The 14,679-nt window shown below is 43.4% G+C and overlaps 1 pseudogene; it reads left to right on the forward strand.

Moving 5' to 3' along the window:
* Window positions 1–12,117: 12,117 nt before the first annotated feature.
* On the forward strand, window positions 12,118–12,809 carry LOC101708447 (refilin-B pseudogene; annotated as a pseudogene).
* Window positions 12,810–14,679: the final 1,870 nt, after the last annotated feature.

Consider the following 14,679-nt stretch of genomic DNA (forward strand, 5'->3'; position numbering starts at 1 on the left):
GACAACAGCAAGCTCATAAACATTTTAACTGACAAATTATATCAAACAATTAAAGTAGAAAAAAGAAGGAACATTTCTCCCCACATTTTAGGAACTCAACATTGTGCTAATCCTAAAACTGGATAAAGATAATAGAAGAAAAAAGTATGAACATAGATAGAAATTTGTTTAACAAAACAAACTATTAGAAGTCAGATCTGGCAGGATGTAGAAAGTGGTTTTGTTATAGGGATGGCAGTGTTGGTTCAGCATTGGAAGATCCACCCCCAAAAGTCATCATTTTAACAGAGGAAAGGAAAAAGCCATATGATCCTGTCACTAGTTGGAGAAAAAGTATTAGACTAAATCCTACAGCTGTTCATGGTAAAAGCCATCAGGAGACTAGAAGTAGAACAGAAATTTCTCAGCAGTTTAAAGACATGTACTCCATATTTTCATCGAGAATGCCTTATATAAATGGAGAAGATACAATGCTTTCTCCTTAAGGTGGGGAACAAGGGCAGATATGCTTACTCTTTATCTGTCCATTAAACTTTGAAACCTAGTCCCCACCAAAATAGTCTGGCAATAAAATGACACAACTAGGATAGGATTGGCATGCCAGAAGCAAAATCTTTATATGTAGATGAAATGATCATCTACAGAGAAAATACTGAGAAATCTCTAGGAGTCCCTATAATTTGTACTTGAATTTAGCAGAATTAGAAAACACAAGGTATATATAAAAATTCAGGTCTGTGTATACTTGCTATAAATGAAGAATTGGATATTGAAATTTAAAAGTTATGTAGGAGTACAAAGGACCTAGAAAAGTTAAAAACAAAAACAAAAACAGTGTTGGAAGACGTTTAGTACCTAATTTTAAGACTTCTTCTAAAGCTACAGTAATCAAGGCAGTGTTGGTGTAAGGAAAGACATATAGATCATTTGAATAAAACAGAGAATCTAGAAATAGAACCAGACACATATAGTCCACTGAGTTTTGAAAGATTACTTAACATTAGCATTTTAGAGAATATAAACTCAATTCAAGAGCCAAGGAAGAGATAGTGTCTTCAGCAAACAGCACTAGAACACTTGGTATCCGTATATAGAAAATTAACCTCAACCCTTTTTTTCCATACATGAAAATAACTTGAAGGGCTCTATGAACCTAAATAAGAAAGCCTAAAGGTATAAAACTTTAAGAAGAAATTATAAGGGAAAATATTTATGAATTCAGGGTAGGCAAGAACTACCTAGGATACAAAACACATGATGTATAAAAGAAAAACATTGATAAATGAGATTCCATCAGTATTTAGAACTTTAAATGACATCATTAAAATGAAAAGTAGTCCTTAAACAGACCATATTTACAATGCATATAATCTATGAACAGAATATATAAAGAACTCTTACAGCTCATTAATAGACAACTCAATTAAAATGTAGATATAATAAAATGATAAATAGCCAGTATAGCACAAGGAATGGTGTGCAACTCTAGAATCAGAAAAATACTTATCAGTACAATAATAAGATTGAATTATACACTCATTAGGGAGATGAAGTTAAAAGTTTTAAAAGCCTTGCCATGACTTTTTCTTTTTGTTGGATTCTCTCCCTTTGCATTTAATTTTTCATGCCCAATGGATTCATTTTGCTGGGTTTCCTGGGGTTGTGATCCTCATTGTCTTTTCCTAGGATATTGTCTAAAATTTTTTGGAGTGCCAGTTTGGTATTCATGAAGTTCCTGAGGTGCTCTTTATTATGAAAGTATCTTATTTCTCCATCAATTTTGAAAGATAGTTTTGCAGGGTACATCAATCTGGGTTAGAGGCTGTTTTCCTTTAGGCCTTGAAATACATAACTCCAAGCTCTTCTTGCCTTGAGGGTTTGCATTGAGAAGTCTGCTGTGATTCTGATGGGCTTTCCTCTGTATGTGGTTTGTTTCTTTTCTCTCACTGCTTGTAGAATTCTCTTCTTCTGTTGGATTTCTAGAATCCTAACTATTATATGCCTATTTGTAGGTTTTTTTTTTTTATTAAGGCTAGCTGGAGTCCCATATGCCTCACTTATCTGTATGTCAAGTTCTTTTCCCCTGCTTGGGAAGTTTTCTGCCATCACTTCTGTGAACAGTTTTTTATGTCATCTGCACTCTCTCCTCTTTCTTCATTGACTCCAATCAGTCTTATGTTATTCTTCTTTGCATTGTCTAACAGCTGCTGGATTGATTTCTCATGTTCCCTTACAATTTTAAAGCAATTTTTCTTTTCCTCCTCACTAATTGCAATCTTATCTTCTATATGTGAAATTCTATCCTCACGTCAGTTCATTCTGCTGCACAGACTTTCAATGGAGTTTTTAATCTCTTGGAAATCTGTTTGTATCTGTTTTATGGATTCCATTTGTTTCCTATGTTGGGATTCCATCATGTTCCTCAGATCCTCTATTTTTTATCTGTGTCCTCTCTAGATTTATTAATCATGTCTTGCACCATGAACAAAATCTTTTCTGTTATCTGAGTAATTATTTCTGATTTCATTTTTCCCAGATCCTCTTTTGTTGCCAGTTCAGAGAGTCCAGGTGGTTGAGTATCAGATTGTTTATTTCATTTCCTTTTGGGGTTACTGTAGGTGATCTGGAAGTCTGTTTCTGAGGCTTGTTTATGTGTTTTCTCATTTCCACGGTGGTTGGGGGGGTGCCTCTGGCGCCCACGCAGCTCACCTTCTCTGCCCTAGGAGCTTGGGATGGCAGCAGGGGAGCTTCCTTCCAGCTGCTGGGACCGGCTCAGCTTCTCTGCCCTGGGAGCCTGAGATGGCAGCGGGGGAGCTTCCTTTCGGGTGCTGGGACCAGCTGAGCTTCTCTGCCCTAGGAGCCTGGGATGGAGGCGGGGAGCTTCCTTCAAGGTGCTGGGACCAGCTGAGCTTCTCTGCCCTAGGAGCCTCCATCAGACTTTTTGGCATTTTTTTGGCTTCATTATCTCTATTTGGGATTCCTGAGAGATTTTTAGAGAGCCAGTTTTAAGACTTTATTTCTCCATCAATTTTGAGACATAGTTTGCAGGATATATTAGTCTGGGTTGAAAGTTGTTTTACAGCTTGAAACACTTCATTCCAACCTTTCTTAGGTTTTAAAGGTTTTTTGTAGAAGTCTGCTGTAATTCTAATAGGTTTGTTTTTGCAAGTGATTTCTTGCTTTTCTCTTTAAGATTTCCAGATTCTCTCCTGGATATCTGGGATTTTGAATATTATGTCATGTAGAGTATCTTCTCTCATCATAATTATTTGGGAATCTGTATACCTCATTTACCTGTATGAGGAGATTTTTCCTTATGCTGGGAAATTTTCTGCCATGATTTCTATAAATAGTTTTTTATTCCATGAATATTTTTGTCTGATTTTTCTCTAACTCCAGTTTGTTTTAGATTCATCTTCTTTATGTCATCTAGCAGTGATTGGATCAACTTTCCTTGATCACTTATTGTTTTAAAAGTATTTCTGAGTATATGCTCTTGTGTGTCATTTTTATCTTCCAGATCTGACACTCTCTCTTCACATTTGTCACTTCTGCTGCTCAAAAATCAATAGAATTCTTTATCCTTGGTTTTTATTTGGTACTTCTTCATGGACTCTATTTCTTTGGTAAATTTGTCATTTATGTTTTGAATGGTTTTGGTTAGTTCTTCTAATTTTTTAACTGTCTCTTCTTTAAATGTATTGATCAGTTTGTTTGTTAATTCCACTATCTATTTCACTATATTATCTTTGAGCTAGCTGAATTTCTTTCTTTTCTCTTTGATAATTTTGTACAATTCAGCCATTACTTAATTAGTTTCCTCTCTAACAATGCCCCTTGGATCTGTTTTGGAGGATTTGGGAGTTTTGGGAGGTCTTTTGTTTCCTTGTTCTTTCATGTTTCTATTTGTGTGTGTATGTGCGTGCATACCTGAGTCTGTGTGTGTGCATGCCAATACATGCATTGATGGTTAAGGTAAGATAGAGTGAAGAGACTTTATTGTTTGTATGAAGATCTCCTTATTTAGCTTCTTTTTTTTACGGTGATGTGATCTTGGCTTTATTTGCCTACCACTTCAACACTACTCAATTTTATTGGGTTTGATCCAGTCACTGTAAGGAGAGAACTTCTATGTTATAACATCATCAACAGATACAACCATACACCAATCATGAACATTAAAACTTGCCTTGATAATTTCACTCTTTTATCAATGTCCCTTACGGACTACATTATATTGCTATTTGCAGTTAGTCTGGGATGTGGAGGGGGAGGGGGAGAAAGAGGAAGTGGAAAAGGAAGGGAATAAATCAATGAGAGAGGGTTGTAAGAAAAATATCGATAGGTGAAAAGTAGACAGGACGTTGTATACTGTTGAAATTATTTTTATAACTTGACTAAAAGTCTGGTGTTGAGGGGGTTTAAAAGAATATTTGTGGAGGTGAGAGGAAGGATCCTGAGGGAAGGAAGTGTAATTAAAGATTGAGCAAGGCTATGAGATTGTCAGAACCTGTGAATATATTTGTAGTTAGTTTTGTTTGGATTCTCTAAGCACATATTTGTCAAGGGTTACCCTGAGATGTCCTTGGATTTCTCATTCTCTTTTGTACATTTGAGATATATATATATATATATATATATATATGTGTGTGTGTGTGTGTGTGTGTGTGTGTACAATATGTATGTATATACTGAGTCCACCAAAAAAATGTATACATCAGGAAAAGAAAAATTTGTATAAATATTTTAATACTAAATTTATTGAGACATCATGAGATTAATACAAGTTACCTTTGGCCTCTACAGTTACAAGAGGTGCTCAAAGTGGTGGCCATTAGCTTTCAGACATTTATTAGTGTGGTGAACTGCTTAAGTGTGTGTACATTTTTTGCCAGACCCTTTCTCTCTCTCTCCATACATATGTATATGATGGAGAGGAAAAGAGGGAAGACAAAGCAGCAGAAAAATGAGGAAGAGAGAAGAAAAAAGAATAGGGAGGAAAGAAAGTAAAAAATGAAAGAGAAGAATGACTAAGAGAGAGATAAGGACAAAGGAGAAAACCTTAAACAATAAAGTAAAATAAAAAGCAATATAAATATGCAAAAACCAGAAAAAAAAAATCTAAAAAACCCTGGAACAAACAGGCAAGGAAACAAAGAAACCGTCACATGACAGGCACAGCATTGACTCAGTGACCACACAGCTCCCTTCACACAGGAGGAAGCTTCACTGTGAGCAGCTGAGCAGTTTCCAGGCAATGCCCCACCCACTGGCCTGTCTGAGGCAGTGAGGGCTGTGATCCCTCCGGAACCACTTCCTGGCTGCGAGCTGTGCCCCAGGTGTGGCCTCTGTCACCATCCCATGATCTGATTGCCTCAGTTGATTTGAGAAGAATCCTAGGTGCTATAGTTCACATGACACTCTGTTCTCTGTTGACTCCCACCAAAAGCACCCCACCCCAGCTCCCTGGTGGGCAAATCCTGTGGTCATGTCTGTGTCTTTCCTCTGCAGATTTTCCTTGCCTGGTACCTCACCAGAAGCCCTCTGCCTCAGGTGTTGCTCTCTGCCCTTCTGCTGCAGTCCTCTGTTTCAGGAGCTCTGCTCTCCAACCCATCTTCAGAGTTTGGTGCAGCTCTGACACTTGGCAAAGGACCTCCTTTGCCAGCACAGGGTGGTGAGTGGTGGGCAGGACCTCACACCATCTCAGATCTTTCTGGTATTTGAATCAACAATGGGAGAGCACCTGCCTAGTTCTGGCTCAGCCGAATCTCCCTTCTCCCCATCTCTTCAGGAATACAATCTGCGGCTCTGCCCCCTGCTCTCTCCACAGCTCACAGTGCCTGGATGCTCTATGCCCGGGGGAGGGCAGTTGCCCAGGCCTCCACCAGCCTTTTGCCCCATGCAGCAGCAGAAGCTTTCTGACCTGGGTGCTGGTCTTCATTCCCTCTCTCATGAACATCCCACAGTCACTGTCCTTAGAGCTTCACTTTCTGATCCAAGTACTTGGCACAGTCTTGGGTCTTCCTGCCCCCTGCAGTCCCCCAGCAAGAGGGGTGCTGGGAGGTCCTGCATGGGATCTCTGTAGCTCCCAGGAAGCATGATGAACACCAAATGTCCCAGAAATACAGCACTCCCCTTGTGTGTGGGAGGATGAAAAAGGAACAATTAAAATATATGAACCCTATCAACATGTAAAAATAGTCATGATCAGAAGGTGAAGTAAAATGAAAAAATAAAGAATTCCCTTAGATATTTCTACAAATATGAGAACTTGGAATTTATACCTAAATGAATCTGGGGCTAAGAAGAAGGGTGAAAAAAGAGAAGGTCTAGCTCCTGGCACTGGAGGTGTGGGTGTTCTAAGAAGGATGCTCTGACAGCAGGTCCAGGGGAATCAGCTGTGTGATGTGTGGTCCAGAAGTCTGGGCGCAGGCTATGACTCCTCCATGCCAACACACTCCCTACACCTGCACTGACTCTTGTCGGTATATGGTGCACCTGTTCCTCAGCAGGGTGTGTGATGGCCACTGACCAGCTATTTGTCAGTCTCCTGCATGGAGTTCTAGAAAGAACATGACCAGAAACCAGGCCAGAACATAGCACGGCACTGCCTGGGTGTTTGCCCAGTTGACTAACCCCTGAGTTTAGGTGCATCTTTGTATCTGTACAGACCTGTGCCTGACCTGAAGCAAAATGACAGCTCCAGGGCTCACATATACAGCAGCCCCACAATTGCGCTTGTGTGTGTGTGTGTGCGTGCGTGTGCACGCACACACACAGGACATATGACTGACCAAGTTGGATCAGAGTGGCTGCCTTAACTTGTTGGCTTGCTCTGTGATGCCCAGTGCCTTGTGTACTTCCTCCCAAATGGCCAGAGGTGTGAGGCATGAGGTCTGAGAGGATACCTGTAGTCAGAAGTGATTCCCATTTAATAGTTTCATGAATCCAAGATTTTGTTAAATGTAGATAGAGATGACAAAACTTGACTCTCTTGAGTAACTCTGGCTAAATAAACTGGGTGGGTGGTGTCTCCACAGTGTGGTGCCTGGTTACCAGGGCTCAAATTTCTGCAGAAGTTTACAATGCCAGAAGAGGGGTCAGCAGTGGTGGTCCTGTTACCTGGGCTTTCCCCTCAGAGAAGACCTTCTAAAGGCCCCTTGAGATTCTGAATCTTCACCCTTCACCTTCATGCCACACTCATAACCATAAGTAGTTACACTCCACAACTCACCCCACAAGCCCTGGGGAAATCCTGGACAGAGCTAGGCCCCAGCTTTGAAATCAAGGCTGGGCTCAGATTGATCTTTTTCCCAGTTCTTTGACCCTCAAAAATTCATTGTGCCTCTCTGGACCTCCACATTCTCTCCACCTGTTCAATGGGACTCATTCTATCACCTTTAACACATACAAAACGTTCAAAACCCATAGGCTGATATCTCATGTAGCTAACACAAGCTTAGACATGGAGAAATCTTGAAAGGGCTAGGACACAATGCTGAATAAAATTCAAATTTTAAATTTGGTTCTGTGATCTTGGGAAGATTGCTTCCATTCTTGGTCTTGCTCCATGGCCTATGTCATGAGGGGGTTGAAATTTATACTTTCATACCTTTACACCTTTGACTGAGAGATGACTCAAAATCAGATATCCTCTGATGTAATCAAGTCTTGGGATGTCTTCCTGTTATATTTAGAACCAGATTCTAGGGCTTCTTGTTAGTCTATATATGGGGCAGCTCACTCCGCTGTTCCCAGTAATCCCTACTTCCTGGTATACAAGTTATTATGTGATGTCCTCCACTTAAGAGTAGATTTGATTTAGTGACTGGTTTCTACCCAATAGAATGTTAAAAATAATATCCAAGAATGAGATATGAACAGACTGTATAGGCTCTGGTCAACAGACAGAAAGGAATTGAGACCCACAATACAAACTGAGTCCTGCCAATAACACATAGATGAGATTAGAAGTAGAATTTCCACCAGTCAAGCCTCTACCCACCATGGGTCTCGCAGAGAAACCCCATTGAGCTGTATCTGGATCCTGGTCCACAGAAACTGGGATAAAAAATATTTGTTCTAATAAGGCACTAAGATTGGGGCAATGTTGTCCCACAGCAATAGATGACAGGACAGTCTTCCAGGCCCCAAGGTCTGGCCCTGCCTTTATCCTCCCTCCCATCCTCTGCTTCCAGGTTAGCTTCACTATAGCCTCTGTTCTGAATAAATTTTCCTCTGCCTCTGTACCTACACCACTGACTCTTTTCCTAGGTCCACAGTGCTCCCAGACTTCTACAGGGCTGGTTTTCAGTCACACATCAAATGTCATCTCCATGAGGCCTTTCAGATCTGCATACCCAGTGGACCCCAGCTCTCCCTTGTAGCACTCTATTTCGCCATACTACCTGCTCTTCTTCCTGTGCCTGTTGCACACTCTTTTCCATCTCCCCTCAGATTGAGCTTGTGGAGGGAAGGGACCAAGTTGGTGATTTTCACATTGCAACCAGAGCTACCGTGGCCCCTGCATAATTTCAGTGCTTTGGGCAGTTACTGAATGAATGGATGAGGGCACCTCAAAGCCCAATATTCATGCCTCTTTGTGGCTGATAACTTGCAGAGAGTTGTCAATGACAGTATGTGCCTGTTGAACTGGAGTCGGGGAGTCAGCCCCAGGGCCCTGTGGGCCTTTCACCCAGTTTCCAGTAAGAAAAGTGGGCACCATCTGCCCTCTAGTGGTAAGAGCCAGTTCTGCGGCCCCAGGTTAAAAAAAAAAAAAAAGCAAGCATGCACCTATGTATGCTTGGGTGTTCTCAAATCAGTGGCTGTCTTGTGTCCTAGAAGGGCAAATGATCAGGACCCACAGGCATAAGGGCAATGGGAGGAATGCTCTTTTGTTTACCTGGATTACTTCCTGTCTCCTTCTCAGAATCTGCAGTCCTTAGGTGTCCAGTCCACTCATGAGGCCTCTTCAGCACATACCCAGGACAATGATTCCAGCCCTGCTTCTGAAGGAGCACCCTGGGGATGAAGCAGGTATCATCTTGTCCCTAGTAACCAAAATGTAGTCTCATGTTCTTCTCTGTTCCTCATTTCTACAGGTCCTCAGTTCCCCAAGTATGTTAGTTACTTTTCTCTCATTGCTGAGACAAAATACCCTACACCCAAAGTTAAAGAGGAGAAGTTTTTTTCAGCTGAGTCTGTAGAAGTTTCAGTCCATAATTAGCTGGCTCCAAGGCAGGGTGGCATTCGGCAGAGGGCCAACAGTTCTTGGCAGTAGAAGACAGCAAAAGCGACAAGGGACTTGTAACAGTGTCTTCCTGCCCCCTTTATCTTATTCAGACTACTTAGTGTGGGTAGCACTCACACCCTTAATCTTAGTGCCCTTGGGCCTAGCATTGCACTGTGAATCAATCACACACTCTAGATTCATCCACCACTGAAATGGCATGAAGCTTTGGGGGGACATCTAAATATAAGCCATAACTCCAAGACCACAAGCCCAGGTGCATTTTTTGTTTTTGTTTTTGCAGTACTGTCGGCTGAATCCACAGCCTTTGAACCAAGCTATATTCCTACTCCCTCCTTAATTTTTGAGGGTCTCACTAAACCATTAAATGTCCAAAATTAGGCTTGAAATTTTGATCCTCCTCCCTCAGCAGCCCTGAGTGCTGGGATTACAGAAGTGTGCCTCCTTGCTTGGCTTGTGTGGCTTTAGTGGGCCTGGTACTTTTCCATTGGTTCTTGACTATAAGTTTGTGTATTAGTGGATTTCCACTCTGTTGGATGTGGATTATTGGTGGTTCTAACCCTTGGAGATACCCTGGCTTCTCTGCTGCTATAGACACCTGGTCCTTGCAATAATGTTACCAGTTTTGAGTCTTGAAGAGGTGCTTTTCAGCTTCTTGGGGTCCCGAAAAAAGAACTGAACAAGACCTGTGGAAGAGGTTGTGATGATGTACATTTACTTAAAAACTAATGTGCTCTGCCCAGTGGAGTAGGCCTGTGAGCAGACTAGCAGCCACCAGGTTAATGGTGAGGCTCCTTCATATCTGCTATTCCTAGATTGCTTTTTTTCCATGACTTGACCTAATGTCTAAGCTGCTCTATCAAAAGCCTACTTGGTTTCATGGCAGATGTAAATGGAGAATTGAAGAAGCATTTTCTGATTGGGCCAGTACAGTCCTGCAGTCATTCTGGAGTCTGTGTTCTGTGCATGTGTCCTGGTTAACAATTCATGACCCTTTGCTCAGCCAACTTGCCCGCCCTTATCTCTTATCTCATTTTTCCCTGAGAGACAAAATCCCCTTCAATCTTTATGGGGTGCTGAGCGAATGGATGTCTCTATCTTCATTAGCTGCTTACTGCTGAAAGGGGCTGTAGGCCCTACCTACCAGGATTTAATGTGCTCTCAGGGTGTTGGGGCTCACCAGTTGGGCTGAAAAAAAAACTTGTCAGAAGACAATGAGAAAGAGTAAGTGCCTATATGTCAAGAACAAAAAGAAAATAATATAAATTTTGGAAGAAAAAATTAATGTTATTGCTGAATAAGAATCCAAACATCACTAGTTAAAACATGAGTAATTTCATACAAGAGACCCTAATTTTATGGTTCCTCAGAGATTTCTCAGTGGGAACATTGGATGTGCAGTTATTTCTGGAGATGCAGAGATAAACATACACACCACTGACTTGAATAAAAAGGCAAGTCCATAGATGATACACTAACAGAGGTAGCAATTTGAAACCTGACTTTTAAATGTGGAAATGAGATATGCTAAGTACTTCTCCCTCTGTGCCACACTGTATTGAAGGTCTGACCCTGAACCTAAACAAGGCCAAATAAATAAAGTTAAGAGAGAGTAGAAGTCAATATTATCAGGAGATATTGTCTTCCATGTCTTTATGTACAAAGACCCAGAAAATCTACAAAGTGATTATTAGAATTATGAAATAATCTAAAGTATAAATATAGAAACAATATATATTATACAAAATAGTGGAAAAGTATTTTGAAAGTGTGTCTCATATGCTCAAATACCAGGTTGAAATAAATAACATCTTCCTGGGGATGGGAGCACACACACTGGGAAGGCTGAGGCAGGAAAATTACTTCAAGTTCCAGGCCAACCTGGGCTACATGAGTTGAAGACCAGCCTGAACTACATAAGGAGACCCTGTCTCAAAACAACATAGGCTGGGGATTTAGTTCAGTGGCACCATGCCTGCCTTGCAAGTGCAAGGTCCTGAGTTCAATCCCCCATACCACCCCCCCCCAAAAAAAAACTGAAAAAAAAATGGATATCTTATCCAAAACCAATGTAAGAACTAAATAAATCAATTCAATATAACAATGAATTTTAAGTCAATTAAAATAATAGTGAGGAGGAGGGCGGGGCCGAGAGTGCGGCTTCCAGCGAGACCCAGGCCTAGTGCGGGTTGCCGGTTGCAGGGCGGGGGAGGACGGCCCGGAGGGAAGTGGCCGGGGCCGCGAGGGCGCCCCACGCTCGCTTGCGACCCCGCACCGCTGCCGCCAGCCTCGCCACTCACACAGTCATGGTGTGGGACTGTGTGATTCAAAAGTTAATTACTCCCCTGGGTTCTGTTGTAAATTTGATGGTTAGAGTGTGTTTGCCTCGGGACAATGGACAATCAGTAATAGGGCGAGATTACTCAGCCATCTGTTTGCCCTAAATCCAAATGTCCCCGGGCCCAGTATCTATAGGACAATCTGTAAACAGGGTGGTCGTAACTGTCAGTCAGGATGTCTGCTGACCATCAACGTGTGACAGTGAGCCACTAACCTTTGTTCTTTTTTTTTCTGTGAATCCACATGTTAAACCCCCCCCTTAACCCCCTATAAAACAACCTCGGACTCTGAGCCAGGTGCCTCTCTAAGCTATTTTGCTTTGGGAGTGCCGTCTGGCCAGACTAATAAAGGTCTGTTTCCCAACTTGGCTGGTGTGTTCCTTCCCGGGTGGTCTTCTCTGTAGCCAGCTCCTTGGAGCATTTGGTAAGGCTCTTGGCCTTGCATTCTGGAGACACCGCTGGGATCCCTGGGTGTGCTTCACTATAGTCAGCTCCTCGGAGCGTTTGGGTAAGGCCCTCGGTCTTACAATGGTGGGTGGGCTGAGCCTGCCGGATGTTCCTGAGCTCGTGGGCGCGAAGAAGGGCGAAGGCGTCCTGGACAGTCCGTACTCGGGGCTCCCCACACCCGCCAGCCTGAGCCCCAGCCACTGGGGGCTCGCGGCTGCTGGGGGTGGCGGGGGACGGGGTGGAGACCGCGCTCCCCCCACCCCACCCCACCCCGCCCGGGCGTGCTGGAGCCCCACGCAGCGGCGACCCCTGCTGTCCTTAACACAGCATCTCTCCCCAACACCCTGGCTGCCGGCTGCTCAGGGAGGCTTTGACCCCTGTCCTTTGGAGAAGGAGTGGAGTTTGACCCCTTACCACCGAAAGAAGTAAGGAAAGAAGTAAGGTACACTTCTTCGGTCAAGTACGACTTTGAGCTCCACTTCTTCGATGATGTGCAGCTGCCCCTGGGCCTGGCAGTGGCCTCCTGCAGCCAGACGGTCATCTGCATCCCTAATTGCACATGGCGCAAATACAAAGCTGAGGTGCGCTTTGAGTTCCGCCACAAGACCACACGCTTCCTCAGCACCACCGTCGTCTACCCCAAGTACCCCAAGACCGTCTACACCATCACCCTGGATTACAACTGCCACAAGAAGCTGAGGAGGTTTCTGTCCAGTGTGGAGCTTGAGGCCACTGAGTTCCTGGGCAGCAACTGCCTCTCGGATGAATGCTGACTTGCGAGGGCTGGTTGGGGTGGACCAGCTGTTGGCTCTCTGCCCTGGTCCCCAGACAACCCATGTAGGCCTTGCATGTCATTCCAGCCCTAGAAGAGTCTAATGTGGAGATACCTCTGAGCCCAGTTTGGGGAAAAAGAAAAAAAAAATCACTGCATCTTATAGTTATTGAGATACTTGGTTTTGTTTTTAAATCTTCAAATTATCTTCAAAGGGAGTGTTTGTCCTGGTTTGCTGCTTGCAAAGTTTCCCCAAAGTCTTCGCTTGACGAGAAAATAAAAAGACAACTAGAGCAAAAGGAGAATGGCAAATGCGATCAGGGAGCGCGCAGTGGATGAGCTCTCTCACCACTGGTCATGTGTGTGAAGAATGCCTGGAAAAGTCCTTGCTGTGGGAAAAATGGGTTGCAAGAAATTTCAGCCACAGAAGTCTTCACTGCTGCAAGGGTAGAGCTAAGTCAGTAAATTGTGACACCCATGTGTTCAATCTGTGGAGAATTCAGCTCCATTTCATTTTTATTTCTACTTCCATTTGTATTTCCTGTTAACTAAAACTCTTGGAATTCTCTAGCTCTTTTTCATGATATCAAAAAACTCCAAACTACAATATGAGATGCCTTTGGGAAAAAATAAAGGCTCCTGTTGTTGCCTGCTTCAGCTGGTCAAGTGGACCGATGGCCCTGTTTGGGAGCAGTGGCTTCCGTCCCACTCCCCAGCAGGTGTTCCAGGCATGGGCTCTGACTCAGCCCTTGCATGCTTGGCATCTGGTTAACGTCTCTGTAGGCTTGTGTAACTCTCTTGATAGGTATTTTGGGTTTTCAAAATACTTTCCTATTTTTTCATGAGGCAGAATGTAGCAGAGGGCTCTTTTGAAAGAAATGCCATTTTAAAAGAATGCCTTGGAAAAATACTTTTGGGGACTCTTGTCAGGGAGGTTTCCATTCTGAATGGCCACACCTAAGACCCCTGCCCTTGGGAATAAGTGAATGTAGATGTTTCTGGTGCTCCATCATCGTGATTAAGTATCTGGATGGACTCGTTTTTAGGACTTTGGTGGTGTTAAAATTGTAGAAGAATTGGATCTAATCCAAAAGTCCAAAAAGCAAGGATTCTTACCTCCCCACACCCCCTCAGACTGAGTTCAGAACAGGGAATGGTGGTATAATTCAGCCAGCACAACTTGGCCACTACAGCAGTGGTGGACATTTCTTTTCTACCACTGTATATGTGGAAGTGAGAATTGTGGAGCCAGATGTGAACTGAAGATGTTCCCGAGGCAACTGTGTGAGTACAGCTGAACTAGCGGCAGCAGCAATAGAGATGCTGCTGCTAAGCAGGTGTGGACCAGGCTGCTCCCTGCTCACCGCCTCTCACCAGCCTCAGCCCCAGCCCTTGCTTCTTAGGTCCTCCTGCCAATCCCTGCGGTGCCTGGGTAAAGGAAGTGGCAGGGTGGACTTTTTTCCAGTTTTGGAAAAAGCTGTACATATTTCCTTTGAATACATCTAAATGATGTCAAGTGGGTTACAGAGGGTTGTAGGTCCAGCCTCCTCCTTTATCTCCAGGTTCCTGTGGATGGCTTCCATCTGCCCTGAAATCAGAACTGAAAACTGTTTGGGTCCCCTGGAGCCATAGCAAGGGCTTTTTTTCCAAGGAAAGCAGGTGCGATCATAATGGCTCTCTTGGAGAGTCCCTGGGGCCCTGGAGAGCCACCTTTGTTTGGTGTGCTCTGGAAACAACAGTGTTGTGCTCCTAATGGACAGGACATTTCTCTTTGTATGTAGCTGGATTTGGCAGGGTGCATCTCAGCAGGCACCCAGCAAGGGGGTAGCCCTGGGACCCTGTTGTCTCCTGAGTCGTGGACAGAGCGACAA

The sequence above is a fragment of the Heterocephalus glaber genome, unplaced genomic scaffold, assembly GCF_053883595.1.
Source record: "Heterocephalus glaber isolate CG9 unplaced genomic scaffold, H.glaber_assembly_v1.0 deba00001504, whole genome shotgun sequence".
NCBI lineage: Eukaryota > Metazoa > Chordata > Mammalia > Rodentia > Bathyergidae > Heterocephalus > Heterocephalus glaber.